This window comes from Sinocyclocheilus anshuiensis, unplaced genomic scaffold (genome assembly GCF_001515605.1).
Source record: "Sinocyclocheilus anshuiensis isolate Anshui unplaced genomic scaffold, SAMN03320099.WGS_v1.1 scaffold759, whole genome shotgun sequence".
Taxonomy (NCBI): Eukaryota; Metazoa; Chordata; class Actinopteri; order Cypriniformes; family Cyprinidae; genus Sinocyclocheilus; species Sinocyclocheilus anshuiensis.
In genome coordinates, this window is record NW_015551052.1 from 71681 (window position 1) to 87242 (window position 15562).

The window sequence follows — 15562 nt, forward strand, 5'->3', positions numbered from 1 at the left end:
CGCCCCACTGGAGGAGCAGCTGATTGACACTTCCACTGAGCCAATAGGAGCTGGAGGGAGGGACACGTGACCGTCACACAACTCCTTCTTGACTCAGTATAAGTCAATATCAAGACATTTCTAAACAAAATGTATTGCTGAGGTGAAAGCTGGACTGAATTAAACATGCAGCGTACAGTAGGTTAGTCATGTGACAACAATGTATCAAATGACTGTTTAAATAGTTTTCACATTATTTTAAAACAGCACACTCTAAAAAATGCTGGGTTAAATACAACCCAGTGCTGGGTAAAATAGGGACAAACCCAGCAATTGGGCTGTTTTGACCCAGCGGTTGGGTTAAATGTTTAACCCAACCTTCTGGGTAGTAACCCAACCGCTGCCTCAGAGGAGCAGAAAACCCTCATCGCCCCACTGGAGGAGCAGCTGATTGACACTTCCACTGAGCCAATAGGAGCTGGAGGGAGGGACACGTGACCGTCACACAACTCCTTCTTGACTCAGTATAAGTCAATATCAAGACATTTCTAAACAAAATGTATTGCTGAGGTGAAAGCTGGACTGAATTAAACATGCAGCGTACAGTAGGTTAGTCATGTGACAACAATGTATCAAATGACTGTTTAAATAGTTTTCACATTATTTTAAAACAGCACACTCTAAAAAATGCTGGGTTAAATACAACCCAGTGCTGGGTAAAATAGGGACAAACCCAGCAATTGGGTTGTTTTGACCCAGCGGTTGGGTTACTACCCAGAAGGTTGGGTTAAACATTTAACCCAACCGCTGGGTCAAAACATCCCAATTGCTGGGTTTGTCCCTATTTTACCCAGCACTGGGTAGTATTTAACCCAGCATTTTTTAGAGTGCAGGCATTCAATAGCTAATGAGCTGCATGAAGTATCTAAACCATTTTAAATAAAATGTTAGCTAAGTTTGCAAGGTAACGTAATATGTTTACACTGTTATACTTTACAAAGAGAGATTTCTAATGAGAGTTTATTGAGATGAAGGAGGGGGTGATGAATTCAGACTTCTTCACTTAGGGTTAGGGTTAGGGTACTTAAACTAAAATAGGGTAAATAGTGAACTCAAAGCCACAAACGTCAAATTTTGACTTCATGAGTCTGTAACACAAAACACTTAAAACGATAAAGACTAATACTAGAGCACTGCAGACTGTTCTGAAAACATTCTAATATAGTGCTTTTTTCAGAGATTTAATTCTTTTTTTTTATGCCATCAGCAGCATGAGTTTGATGTGAAAGTGACTCACATGCAGCAGTTTGCAGCAGCAGCATCAGTCCAAAAATCAGCATTATTTCTCTAAAGTCCAGTTTCCAGAAGAGTCCAATCCCAGCAGAAGAGTGTGATGCTGCTTCAGTCACACAATCACTTCTCTCTCTGGCAGAAGAGCCTGACTGACACTCATCTGTGTACTCACAATATATTAATACACCTATTGCAGTTTCTGTGAGAGAAAAGGAATTTGAGATCATATGCTGATGCAGTTTTAACGTCTTGCACAAGCCAAGTTACAAAAATAACTAGCACATAAATTTGTTTTTCAGTCATTGTGTGGCCACAGGGAAAAAATTGGCTGAGACTGAGAATAAAAACCATTGCTGAAATCTACTAAAGAAAACATCTGTCACGATTTTCACATCTTCTATCAATTTTTACCCAAATTTGAATCCACGAGGTCTGGCACAAAATCATAATGGATGATGTTCCCTGTTAAAATCAATGTAAATTTGACCATCATAAGTAAATCAAACCACTGAAACAAAAATATTAGGGACAAAAATGACCTGCACTGTAAATCAAATATACAAGAAAAAAACAGCTAAATAAGCCAGATGTCGTAAGGATATTTATAATGTCAAATTTAAGCCCTGCATGTGTCATTTTAAAATGTATTAACAAAGCTCTCAGTGATTACTGCAATTTGTAAAAATATTTTCCTTATAAAGAAGCAGTTTGTAAATGATGACACTGAGATCTCTGTCATTCAAATTCAAATTCAAGATTTTGAAATCGGTTTCATTTGAAGAAATTGTGACAGAAAATATATTACTATTGTACGGTAGAATGTTCTTCTCAAAGCAATAATAATGACATTTACTGTATATTAATTTATACAAATTTATGATATAATTCTATAGATTATTTTATATATTTTCATAAATCCAGGACAAAAATCTAAAAAATAAATCATATAAAACATTTCATATGGCTATTATTGTGAACTATTAAGTTGAAAAAAATGTTAAAGTTTAAAGTATTTAAAAATATTAAAGTTTTTTGTAAATGCAATTGATTTAAATAATTAAAATTCAATTTAAAGCTAGAAAATTGAAAAAGGTAATCTAGAAAAATTACAATTAATTACTGCGTCTCTTCCTGATGCCACACAAGGACCTGAGGCAGATGTTCTTCGTGGTGAGTTTTATGTGATTCACCCACCAAAGATAAACTAAACTTAATAGCTATATTGAAATGTCATTTGAATTAGAAGACATGGTGTAAATCCTAAAATAATCAGAATAACAGGGGAAAAAATTAAGCATGCAAATGCTTTAATCCAACTCTCCTATTAATCAGATTCAAAAATACCTTGCACACAAGCACAGTACCATGATGCAAATGTTTACATGTTTTATGGCATATGAAAGTATATGTTATGTCTTAAGAAACTGGTCAGTGGAGGAGACTGCGGACACTGATTTACTAGATCTTTGCTTAAAAAATCTTCTGGTATAGATGCTTGCTTTCTTTTTGGATATGTCATCATGGCAAAGCTACATTTACACTATAGCTCTGGTGACATTATCGTGGTATGGTAATATCGTGGACATTCTCCAGTTCTGAACGCATTGACTGGGTTTTGTTCAGATTACATGTAAGCAAATATGTGAACTGCATTGCACCATTTAGGGTTCATGTAAACAAAACTCTGAATTAGATTTTTTTTGTGAGTTCCAATTCTAAATAATGCATTGGTACTGCTGCCACCTGCTGGCTAAATGTACAGTCACAGGATTTTTTCATTATGAGCCGAGTAAAACTTTACAGATGCTTTGAAAAAATGCTGCTTCGTGGTTATTTAGAGGGTTTTTTCTTGATTCTTGACCCAGTCTTGCCTTTTATTTTCCAGATCAGTCTCGACCCGCACATTAAACAGAGTCAGACACGTTATCATTTCCTCATCCTCCTCTTCTCCAAAGATGAAGATATCAGTCTTGCTCTCAACATGAGCGAGTGAGTACACTGGACTTTCTCTCTCTGCCAGAGGCATTAGCTTTGCTGACTGGATCTGTCTCTCTTCTCTCTAATGATAACGTGTATCAACACTTTATAAATCTATAAACAATCTAGCTAAAAACACAGTTAGACTACCATTTAAATGTTCAATGTCAATAAGGTTTTTTGTCTTTAATCAAGAAGGATGCATTCAAATTATCAAAAGTGACAGTATAGAGATTTATTGTTACAAAAAAAAATCATATTTCAAGTAAATGCTGTTCTTTTTCCTATTTATCAAAGATTCCTGAAAAGAAATATGGTTTCCACAAAAAAAGCTATCAATATTAAATTAAATATTAACTTTGATAATAAATGTTTTTTGAGCAGCAAATCAGCATATAATGATTTCTGAAGGATCATGTAATTTTCTATATTTTACAATGACTGTTTTTTACTGTTTTTATGATCATATAAATCCAGCCTTGATGAGAATATAGGAGACAAAAATATTTTTAAAAATCTTACAGAACCAAACTGTTGAACAGTAGTGTATACACACCATTAGAACAAATTCGGGTTTCTTCTGCTTCTCCATATTGTTAAACATGCGCATGAGTGCAGGACATCATATCTCGCAGCAGTAACTCATTGGCACTTTGGTCAGAGCAGAAAAGCAATTAAAGCATTTACATGCCTGTTGAGTGCAATTAAATCACAGTAATCATAACTGCATAATGTGAGTACTCTTATTATCTTAATCACAGTATTGATTGCATGAGATTTAACTTAATCACAGTGCTTTAGAAGAAACTAACTAATATTAATTTCTAAAGCAATGGTCTTTTCTCTCTCATATATATAAATGATCACATCATTCGCAATGTTGGATAATAACATCATAAAATCACATTATGTTACATGTGCAGTATCAATTTCCTTTCTTTCCCTTCTATCCTTTCTCTTACTGGCTCTGACAGATTAGTGATCATGTTTTCTTCCAAATGTTGTCTGAGTTATAATTAAATAGATTACGCTAGGAGCTTTTTCTCTGGACACACCCAAATGCACATGCATGTCGTGTTCACGCATGGATGGACGCACAATCTGAAACTGGTTTTAACTAAATAACCCATTCTGTTGATGGTTCTGCACTCATGGGAATAAGCAGGAAGAGCGTTTGACCCTCTAATTCTTTGATCCAGACTCTGTGTGTGTTTATACTGAAGTGCCCCTGATGGCGACACACTTTTACTACATTAATGTCCTGTGGACAGCAGCAGCATACACAATAATGTTACATTCACATTATTTATCGAACTGTTTGTGTGTGTTAGGGCATGAAAGGTGCAGATGGCTACAGCGATTCTGATGAAGACCAGCATGACGCTTGCCTGGAGAGAATGAAAGATCTCCAGGGCAAGATCAGAGAAGAGGGAGACAGCAGTGATAAATCACCTAAACTAAACTAAAACACATAATGCAAACTAAATATATGGTACATTCCATGTTTTTAACTTAACTTAAAAACTTAACTTTTCACAAAATATTGCATGTCAACCTTATTTGACATGCAAGTATTTGAACAATAAAATTAAGCATCAAAATTAAATAAAAATAAAGGGGTTGAATTAAACCATCACTCAGCAGGAGCCCAATCTTGGATGCAAATGTTGGTCTGCAGTTATCAACTTATTTCCAATCAATTCAAACAAATATATAAAGAAAAATATTTGTTTGATCATATTTGTTATAAAAAAACATTATAATGGTTAGCTTGACATTTGAAGATTTACTTATCTTCCCACCATTCTGTAGAAAGTCCAAATGAAAGTGTTTTGTAAAATGTTTTTTTGTAGTTTTGTAATTTTAAAATAATTGATTACAATACACTGAATATCAAGTTTGAATAGTTGTCAATCATTACATTGTTGTACAATTTAAATTTGTACAGTTACAGGGACTAAATTATGCTTCCCTTCCGAGGGAACTTCGAACCGCGTCCTCTAGGGGTCGCTATGGGGGACGCCTTCAGTGTGACCGGTGTCTGAAGCATACATCTAAACACGACAATAACATTGGCCGGCGACAGCCTGTGACGTCATCACCCGGCGTGACCACAGTAAATAAGGGCGCCGGGAGAATACGTCACCCTCTTCTTCGTCTTCATCTTCAAGGACTGTTTTGTTTGAAGCGTGCATTTCCGGTAAGAATGATTACTCTTCTTCACCATGGCAAGCACTAGTAAGGCGTTTAAGAAGTGTGTGGATCCGTGTCCTCATTATTTGACACCTGATGACACACACAATCTTTGCATCTTTTGTTTGGGCAAAGAGCACGTGCGCGATGTCCTCGAGGGGGCAGTTTGCGTGCACTGTGAGAGTTTTCCTATGAAAAAGCTCCGCTCTCGTTTGTCTCTCTTTTCGAGGAAAGAGGGACAGCCATCAGCTGTCGTGGTTCAGGACCCTCCGCTGCTGAGGCACGGAGGAAAATGAGCTTGTGGGGATCGCAGGTGGACCTGGCTGATGAGTTGAAAAAGGGTATTTCCCTTTCGCGCTCATCAGTCATGGATGAGAGTGAGCTGCTGGATGACGATGCTGTTTCTCTTACATCGTCTGATCCAGCGGCTAGTGCTCTGCTGGCTCCAAGCCAGGATGATGGGCTGCTTGAGGTTATGGATCGCGCCAGATGAAGGTGACGCCTCGAGGCCGCCTCGATGAGCGTTTTCTTTCTGGCCATAGCCCTCCAGCTCAGGTGAGCCTTCCATTTCTTCCCAATCTCCATGTGCAGATCGAGAAGGCTTGGAAAAATCCATTCTCATTTCGCATCCATAGATTCCAGCATACTAGTTATGCCAACATTGAGGGGATGTGTGAGAATGGTTATGAGAAGATTCCCTCTGTTGAAGAGACGCTGGCTTGCTATCTCCCTATGGGGGAGACATCTTCTCTTAAGGCTCCCTCCCTGCCATCCAAACCCCTTCAGGATACATCTCGTTTGAATGGCAGGGCATACGCGGCAGCAGGTCAGGCTGCAGCCTCGTTGCATACCATGGCGATGCTTCAGGCTTACCAGGCTGATCTGCTGAAAGACCTGGATAAGGGTCAGGGTCTATCCCCTGATGAGGTGGCTGAGTTGCGTTGCACCACAGATCTTGCTCTCCGTGCCACTAAGCAGGTTGCCACTGCCATTGGCAGATCCATGGCGGCCATGGTGGTTACGGAGAGACATCTGTGGGTGAATTTGGCGGATATCGGGTTGAAAGAGAAGGGCTTTCTTCTTGATACGCCAGTTTCCCCTTCTGAGCTTTTCGGCACTTCCGTCGAGACGGTGGTGGAGAAGTTTAAGGAGGCCAAGATGTGCTCAGTTGCCTTTAAATCCTTCATTCCACGAAGCTCCAGGTCCTGGCCCGTCTCGATCTAAGGATCAAAGGCGGGCTCAGAAGACTAGTGTTGTGACTCGTGCCCCTTCCCCACCTGTGGGTAGGGCTCAAAAGGGGCGTGGGTCAAAGAGTGACAGGCAAGATTTGAGAGAGGTGATCCAGACTAGGCGTTCTCAACGCTCTCGTCTGGACCAGAGTAAAACCTGAGCCATCTACTCACCTCCCTCTGAGAGTATTTACATCTGCTCTCATCTTCCTCCCCTTAATTCCCCTAAAAAGCTTCCCTCCTAACTGAGGTTAGGTAGGAGCCTCCTGCACTTGCATTGCAGTCTCTTATGCTGGACCTATGATGTTTTGGCTAGTTTCTATAGGGCCTTTCGCACCGCAGGAACCTTTTTCATAGTACCAGAACTAATTGTGGAACTACCCACTTTTTGGCATTTTTGCACCGCCGGAACTGGGAGCAATTTTAGTACCAGACTGCCTTTTTCGAGAACCAAATTAGCTCCTACTCCGGAGCAGGGTCTAACCAGCACAACTGGTACTAATCGTGACGCAAGTAGACATTGATTGGCCAAACGTGTATGAAAACGCCCTCCCCCGCCATGATTTAAAACGCTGTGTTGTTGAACGCCACGCACAAATGACGTCGCTGTCGACCGGCTTACGTCACTTCTTAGTACACACTCTCGGTGCGAATGCAACCCTTTAAATGGTACTGGGAAATAGTTCGCGCAAAATCGTCCCAGTACTTTAGTACTGTACATTTAGTTCTGGAACTAAAGCGGTGCGAAAGGCCCTAGTGTCTCATAGAACTACCTACTGATGGTCCGGACCCCAGTGCTCTTCGAATTTCCCCTCCAGCCTATATCCATGAGCCTGAGTCATGCGCGGGAGCCATGGTTGGTGAGTACGATCCATTTCATCTACTCTATTGCTAGTTTTTGTGTATTCAATACTAGCCTTTCTCTGCAGTGCTACTCGGATCTGTTCTGTTCTCTGACTTTTTAGGTTTGACCCCCCTGCTAAGTCAGGACCTCCTGCTGTTGACCGATTATAGTGATGGTTTCACTCATCAGTACTGGATCCAGGCTCCCTGTCTTAAACTGGTCAGGGTGCGCTACTCATCTCTCACCCTGAGGGGTCTCCTGAGATTTGAGTCTTTCCTTAACCATCATGCACGTTCTCTGAGATGGAGCTCCTTTCACTGAGGCGTTGAGGGGCTCAACACTCCATAGACGGTCAGGCCTGTGGTCCTCCCTGTCACACTGCCCTTATGGTCGAACCAGTAATCGCCCCTCTGCGGAGTGGGCTTGAGTACACAGCATTCCCTGAGGTACAAGGGATTTCTGTTTCTGCGGAAACCCCTCTTGTATGGTTCTGCTCTCAGGAGCAGTAAGCTCAGTACGCATGAATAGTTATTTGGTCCTGCTATTTCTTCGGGTCTGGTTACACGGGACCCTCGCTCTCTATTGACATAGAGAGCATGAGACCGTGTCCAGCTGCACCAGTGGACTGTCTCTTATTGGGCCCTGCTGGGTTACCCCTTCTATTCTAGCATCTCCTTCTGGCTGAGCTGAGAAGAGCTCCCCTCACTGTGAGGGTTAGCTATAAGTGTGCTGTATGTGCTGTAAGGGCCCACCTCAGCTTGAGAGCCGAGAGCTCTGCTCCCGAAAAACTCCATTTGCAACGAAAGCGTTAGGCCCGTCTCTGTCGCCTCCTTGGTCAGTTGCCTCTATCTTGGGACCCTGTTGTTCCCTGTAGAAATGTGTGATCCCCTTCTAGCAGGATCCCATTTCTGATGTCCCATTTGCGACCTATCTGCTCTCCGGACTTGGCTGTGCTCCCCTCACTGCGGGAGGGTCCCTTTGAACTCGCCGGTCCTGGGCAGACTGGGTGAGTCCTCCTCTCGACTTGAGAGTTAGGTCTTCTGAGCCTGGGCTATTGATCGCTTCGGTCGAGCTGGGTTCCTCTCTCTCCTTGCTAGGGGTTGAACCCTCTGCTCTTGAGCTCCTTGGCAGTGACATCAGGTAGTTGGGCCGCTTGCTGCCTCCCTGATAAGCTGCCTCTATTTGGGTCAAGCCAGGCAGTGCTCCCCTCACCTCGGAGGGTTGTCTTTGAGCCTGCCGCCCCCCATTGTGCATTGGAGGACTTCTCTCATCGAGTCCTCCGCTCTTTTGAGCTCCATTGAGTAGCAGCCTAAGATTGTTAGGCCTCTCTCCGCCTCCCTGATGAGCCGCTCTCCTTTTGGGTCGAGCTTAGCAGTACCCTTGGGGGTTTCATATTGGCACACCCCTCTCGATTTGAGCATCTGAGTCCCCCTTCAATTTTTGAAGTTGGGCCGCCGCTCTTTTGAGCTCCGGATAGCAGTCATGCCAGGTGGCTGGGCCATCTCCTGTCTCCCTGGTGGGTTGCTTGTTAAGTGAGCTAGCTGTGCTCCCCTCACCATGAAGGGCTTCTTGCAAGTGCACCGCTCCCTTCTAGGCATCTGTGAGCAGATGCTTCGGAGGTTGTTCTGTGAGCGTGCCACAGTCACGTAGGGTTCCTAGGCTGGTTGAATACAGCTTCGGTTACCCCTTAAGCAACGGTGTTTCTAAATCCATGCTATGGTAAGAGCACATGCTGAGCTTCTGTGCACTTTCTAAAATCAACATTGTGGTAAGTGTGCACGCTAAGCATTCTGCACACTTTCTAAAATCCTGTATGGTAAGGGTTACACGCGGTCAGCTTCGTTCCCTTTCTCTGAGTTGGTTTAAGCCCCGATTCTCACCTTGGGCTCCACTCAACTTATGTATCTCTGTTGATACATTTCTGAGCATGGTGTGGCTACCAAAGATCTGTCGAGTTAGTTCTTTGAGCAGGTTTATTCAGAACCGGCGGTAGCCCCCCTGGGTGGCAGGCCAGGGTCTGGTTTGGTTTTTTTAGACACCTGGTCATATCCCCTTAAAGGAATCTCTTTTTTTTCTGATTTCAAGCCTTGAGCTCTGCCCTAGGCTTGGGCTTCCCAGCCCTGCCCTTAACAGGTAAGTTCTTTTAGGGTATGCAGCTCAGGCTCTTGGCCAAAGGGGATAATGTCAGTGACAGCCGTCCTTGGGGAAACTCCCTTGGCTATGGTAGAGTTGGTACTTAGTGCTCCCCGTGGTTTCTGGCATGCACTCCCCTCAGCATGGCGGCGTGGGTATACCGTTCCCCATAGCGACCCCTAGAGGACACAGTTCAAAGTTCCCTCGGAAGGGAACATCTCAGGTTACGTAGGTAACCATGGTTCCCTGAGAAGGGAACGAGACACTGCGTCCTCTAGTTCCCTTGCCATGCTTCGGACGTAAGCTTCAGACGAAGAAGCAGATGACGTGTTTTCCCGGCGCCTTTTTATACTGTGGTCACGCCGGGTGATGACGTCACAGGCTGTCGCCGGCCAATGTTATTGTCGTGTTTAGATGTATGCTTCAGACACCGGTCACGCTGAAGGCATCCCCCAGTGTCTCGTTCCCTTCTCAGGGAACCATGGTTACATACACTGGTAAAAATTATGTGTTGGATTTACTTAAAATATGTATGCACCATTTTTGCATCACACTTTTTAAGTAAACCCAACTTGGAACAATTTTACTTCAAATAAACAAGATAATCTTTGCTATATGAACTTAAATATTTGAGTTCACTTAACATTCTTTACTTAAAACATGCAACATCATCTACTAAGTAATTTCAAGTTGTGTTAACTTAACATTTAAGCTCATTTATATAAAAAATTTAATTGAGTTAAACCAACATTCTTTATTTAAAAAAAAAATATGTAACACCATAGAATCTACTAAGTAATTGCAAGTTGTGTTTACTTAACATTTGAATACAAAAATTAAATTGAGCTAAACCAACTTAACATTTTAACTTATTTTAGATCTTCAGCTATTGGTCTGCTTACTGCACTGCTCCAGTACAGTCAATATCTTAAATAAATTAAACACGCAAATCACACAAAATAAAGCATTTATTCCGTTCTTGCACCATCACTTGTTGCACAGCTGGATGTATGAAAAAATGGATGGAGAGAAAAACAACCGTATTAAACGGCATAAAATAATTGATAATGCTGGCATTTCAATTTTTTTTATACATTACTTTTGGAAGTCAAATCTGGCACTTTCAATATTGCCTCGCATATTTAAAATGAAATATAACAGAAACAACACAAAATGTTACAATCAAACACTTTAAAACTGGAGATCCACGTGCCCGCTCTGCACATTTTGTGTCTACCTTATCAGTTTATGGCGCTCTCTCCGGATCAGCGGCAGAGGGAACGCAGGTTTAAGTTTACTGTTGTGATCATAATTTCAAAGGTTTACTAGACAGAGGAATCGTTGTCATTTTGGACTAATTTTGCGTGTGTGTCTGAATCGAGATCGCCATTACTTGATGATCGTGCATACATATAGACATGCAGCCTTTGTATTTTAGAATATAATATAAACCAAACCTCAAAAGTAACCCGCGCCCAGGCCTGGGCCGCCCCTTATAGAGAATATGAGAATATTGTGAAAAATAAAATAAGTGTCTTACAGCCATTCATTTTATTTCTATCTATTTTGGTTTAATTTAATTAACTGCTATTATATCAATTGTTTATTTAGGTTAGGAGCGTTAACTTGGTCGTTGATCGATTTCAGATGCTCACCTGATAATGCTTGATGACATTCTCTGGATTTTCCGAGAGGTAGACAATTAAGCATCAAATTACAACTTCTCTACGTTGTTCCACTGTGACCTAACTTTTTTTTTTCCTCAGTAGCGGGAATGGGTTACACGTACAAACTCGACGCTTTCATAAGTATTCATAACACGTTTCTAATTATTGAAGCATTATTCTTAGCGATTCAGACATTCAGTTTAAAAGTTCCTTTTTTGACCACAAACGCAATAAACGAGTAAGTTAAAAAGACAAAGTAAAGCTTACCTCTTTTAAGCGTCTACATCACGTTGCGTTTCAGAAAATATATTCTCCCACTAACACAAAAAAAACAAGTGTTCATTGATGGTAAAACGCCAAAATCTAATATTATACTTTGTTTACAAAAATTAAGCTTACCCCTTCTCACCGTCTTCACATGTGCTTCACAAAATGGCACCTTGGCTGGAAAGAGTATTTGCATATCACGTGGCTCACAGTAGGCTACTTAAAATTTTATGCTAGATTTACTTAATTTTAACGTAATTGTAATAGTAGTTGACATGACTTATGTTTTTTCATTTTATTTATGCATAATTAAGTTCACCTTGTAACTTATATTTTTGCGTTACACGCACTATATATGTTAAGTAGACATTGAAAAGTTATGAATACTACGTTTTAATTGGAGAATGGCCAAGTCAGTCACCTGATCAGAACATAATTTAGCATTTATTTCATATGCTGTAAGGTAGACATATTCCACCCAAAATGTTTTCATCATTTACTCACCCTCACACTGTGCCTGATGAATGACTTTCTTACCTTGGCTGGAAAGAGTATTTGCATATCACGTGGCTCATAGGCTACTTAAAATGTTATGCTAGATTTACTTAATTTTAACGTAATTGTAATAGTAGTTGACATGACTTATGTTTTTTCATTTTATTTATGCATAATTAAGTTCACCTTGTAACTTATATTTTTGCGTTACACGCACTATATATGTTAAGTAGACATTGAAAAGTTATGAATACTACGTTTTTTGTGTTTAATCGATTTACTTTTATAAGTAATGGCTGTTCAGACAACGAATCATTTTTTTCAGTGTACGTAACCTGAGACGTTTTTTTCTATAATATTTATATAAGCTTTATGTTGATGTTGTGATCATTTAAAATTTACAGAAAGCATAAAAAACTGATCTGATGTTAAAGCATCTGATGTTTTAAAGTAATGGCACCTCAAAGTGAATTTTGTTAGTGGATTATGCTGAATTCTGTAGAGTAGATACTGTAGTTAATATTTAATGTTTGATAGTTACTGCAGTTAATATCTATTTTTTTTCCGTAGATGAGTCTTTCAACCCTGGAGAAGAGGATGACGATGTCCCAGAAGTTTAAAAGTGATTTTAACATTTTTTTCCTTGATTTTGTCAAGGTTTGTCAGTCTTTCACTCTGATAATATAATGCTGTCTCTGTGCAGGAATTACAGTAACGCTTCAGAGAGCGATAGTGAGGCAGATGATAGAGACAGTGAGGATGAAGGCAAGAAGAAAAAAGCTGAAAAGAAGCCCAAGCAAGTGGTGAAGAAGAAGAAAAAGAAAAACACAGAAAGAGGTCGTACTTTTTTTGTCAGTATCTCAGCATTTATATCATTATCTCTTAGATTAAAGGCATCAGAGAGATGCACACTGGTGCTTTTGACACCTTGCTGATTTGTTATTGTCTGTTAAAATGGCACAAAATGAATAACACTATGCAATACCTAAGTTTAATGGCATCTGTTCAGCAGTTCAGAAAGTGAAACCAGAAACGAAACACTTTATTAAAACGTCTCTTCCTCTCTCTGTGACGAACAGAAAAAGGTGAAGGAATCAGTTGCTCCTAAGAGGCCGATGAGCGCTTACATGCTGTGAGAGAGTGAATCAAGAGTGAGATTCCTGGGATTTCGGTCACTGAAATTTCCAAGAAGGCTGGAGAAAAATGGAAACAGCAGGGCAAAGACTGGACAGAGGTCAGCTGCATTAAAATCACACACACACCAGTAACCAGTATGTCTTCACAGACCCTATTAAGAAAAAAATATGAAAATATTTGAACATCTCTGATTACCATTGGTCATTTCAATACTAGTTCTGCTTTAATTGTTTTTATTTTATTATTATTTCTTTAAGTGAGACTTTTAAGTTACTTTCCATCAGTCACCTATGATTCGGATTTAGTAAAAGTCTATTACAATTCAGTATGCAAATACTGCAGTGACATCACTGGTGGCCATAAGACATATTAAAACATGCATTTCTTAAAGTTTTTTTAAGTAATATATAGCCTAGCACATCCACAATTGAAACTAAGCCTGAATGTTTAGCACTTTGAACTGAATTCATTGCAGGAAACTGCATGCTCAATCATTAATGCCTGTATTTTCATAATTTACATCATCTTGACTCTTTCATCGATCAAAAACACATTGTTTATGGATTTTAGTTCTGTGGCAAATGTAATATTTTATGCATGGAGTCTAGTTTTCGGGAAAATTGCTGTCTTTAGTGCAAATGCAGAGTGTTTGCTGCACCACTGAATACATTTATTAGCCACTTACTGAATTATTTGTCTGTGGTTTGTTTTATTGTGCCGCAGATAGATGATTGAAGCATAAACTCCTGATGCTGTGCTGTTATTGAGTCAACGGATTTGTTTATTTGATTCATCAGTATGTTCAGCAAAATGTCTCTTGTGTGCACAGGAGTGGGACAGAAAAGCGGAAAAGGCCAATAAACAATATGAGAAAGCCTTGAAAAGTACAGAGAGTGGAGGAAGAGTGGTATCTGTTACTAAGTGAGCAAACAGATCTATCAAACAGATCATTGTCTTATATGGAGTGGGATCAGGAAAGGTCCGCGAGCCAAGACTCAAACTCGGGACGCCCGGAGTGCAACAGTGCTACATGTTGGCACACTGCTCATAAGACCATCGGCGCAGACACAGTTGTCTTATATTTTAAAGCATATTTGCACACATTTATGTAAACTTCAGTTTGCACATTGTTTGAAAGCAAGCATGTGCAAGAAATAATCACAAAAATAATCATACTATGCTATTTACATGATTGACAATGCCAAGTCTCATGTGTATCAAGGGTGAATTTATTTGCTCAAAAACACACACAAAGAAAAAAAACTGAAATATGGTGAACTATTATTACAATTTAAAATTTGAATATAGATTGTAAAATGTAATTTATTCCTGTATTCAAATCTGAATTTTCAGCATCATTACTCCAGTCTTCAGTGTCACATGATCCTTCAGAAATCATTCTAATATGCTGATTTGCTGCTCAAGAAGCATTTCTGATTATTATCAATGTTGAAAACAGTGGTGCTTCATATTTTTGTGGAAACCATGATAAATTTTTTAAGATTCTTTGATTAAAAAAACAATTCAAAAGAACAGCATTTATTTGAAATAGAAGTCTTTTGTAACATTATGGATGTCTTTACTGTCACATTTGATCAATTTAATGCATGCTTGCTAAATATTTTTTGTCCTAAAACATTTGAGTACAATGCCTGTTACTTGCAGCCCTGCATGTTGACACAGTCATTGCTTGTGCTTTTAGAGGAAAGAAAAAGAAAGGAGGGAAGGTGGAAGAAGGAGAGTGGAGGAGAAAAGGAGAGAGAAAAAAAAGGCAGAAATAACAGCTTTAAGAGTAAAGAGTTAATCTCCATATGAATCTGACCATGACAGAGGCAGCAAACACAAGGTCTGTGACTAATGCCTCTCCTCTTGGGTTTATTGGATTTATTTATATTTGAATCCTTTAACCTTGCTTATCTATAGCAGGCGTCTGATGATGAGGAGGAGGAAGAAGAGGAACCCGCGTCCACACCAGCCAGCTCTGAGGAGTCGGGATCTGACTGATGTCACACTCACAGCACAGAGACATTGCTGCATCTCAGGTTTCACAATGAATAATTGATTGTTACTTGGACCAAGACTTTCTACATCCGTGCCATGTTTGAGCCGCAAACACTTTTTAAGCATTTTCCCATTCAGACCGAGAGCTTGGATATAGACAGGTACCTGTAATATTTTACCCTCCTTTGAGAGTGACATCAGTAAAGCTCTCAGATTTGTTCTTTTTTTGTTTTGGTAGACAGACATAATTTAGGGAAGTGTGGATAGACTTTACTTGTAGAGGGGTTTGCCCCCTTTTTATTTTCTCCACACACACACACACACACATATATATATATATATATATA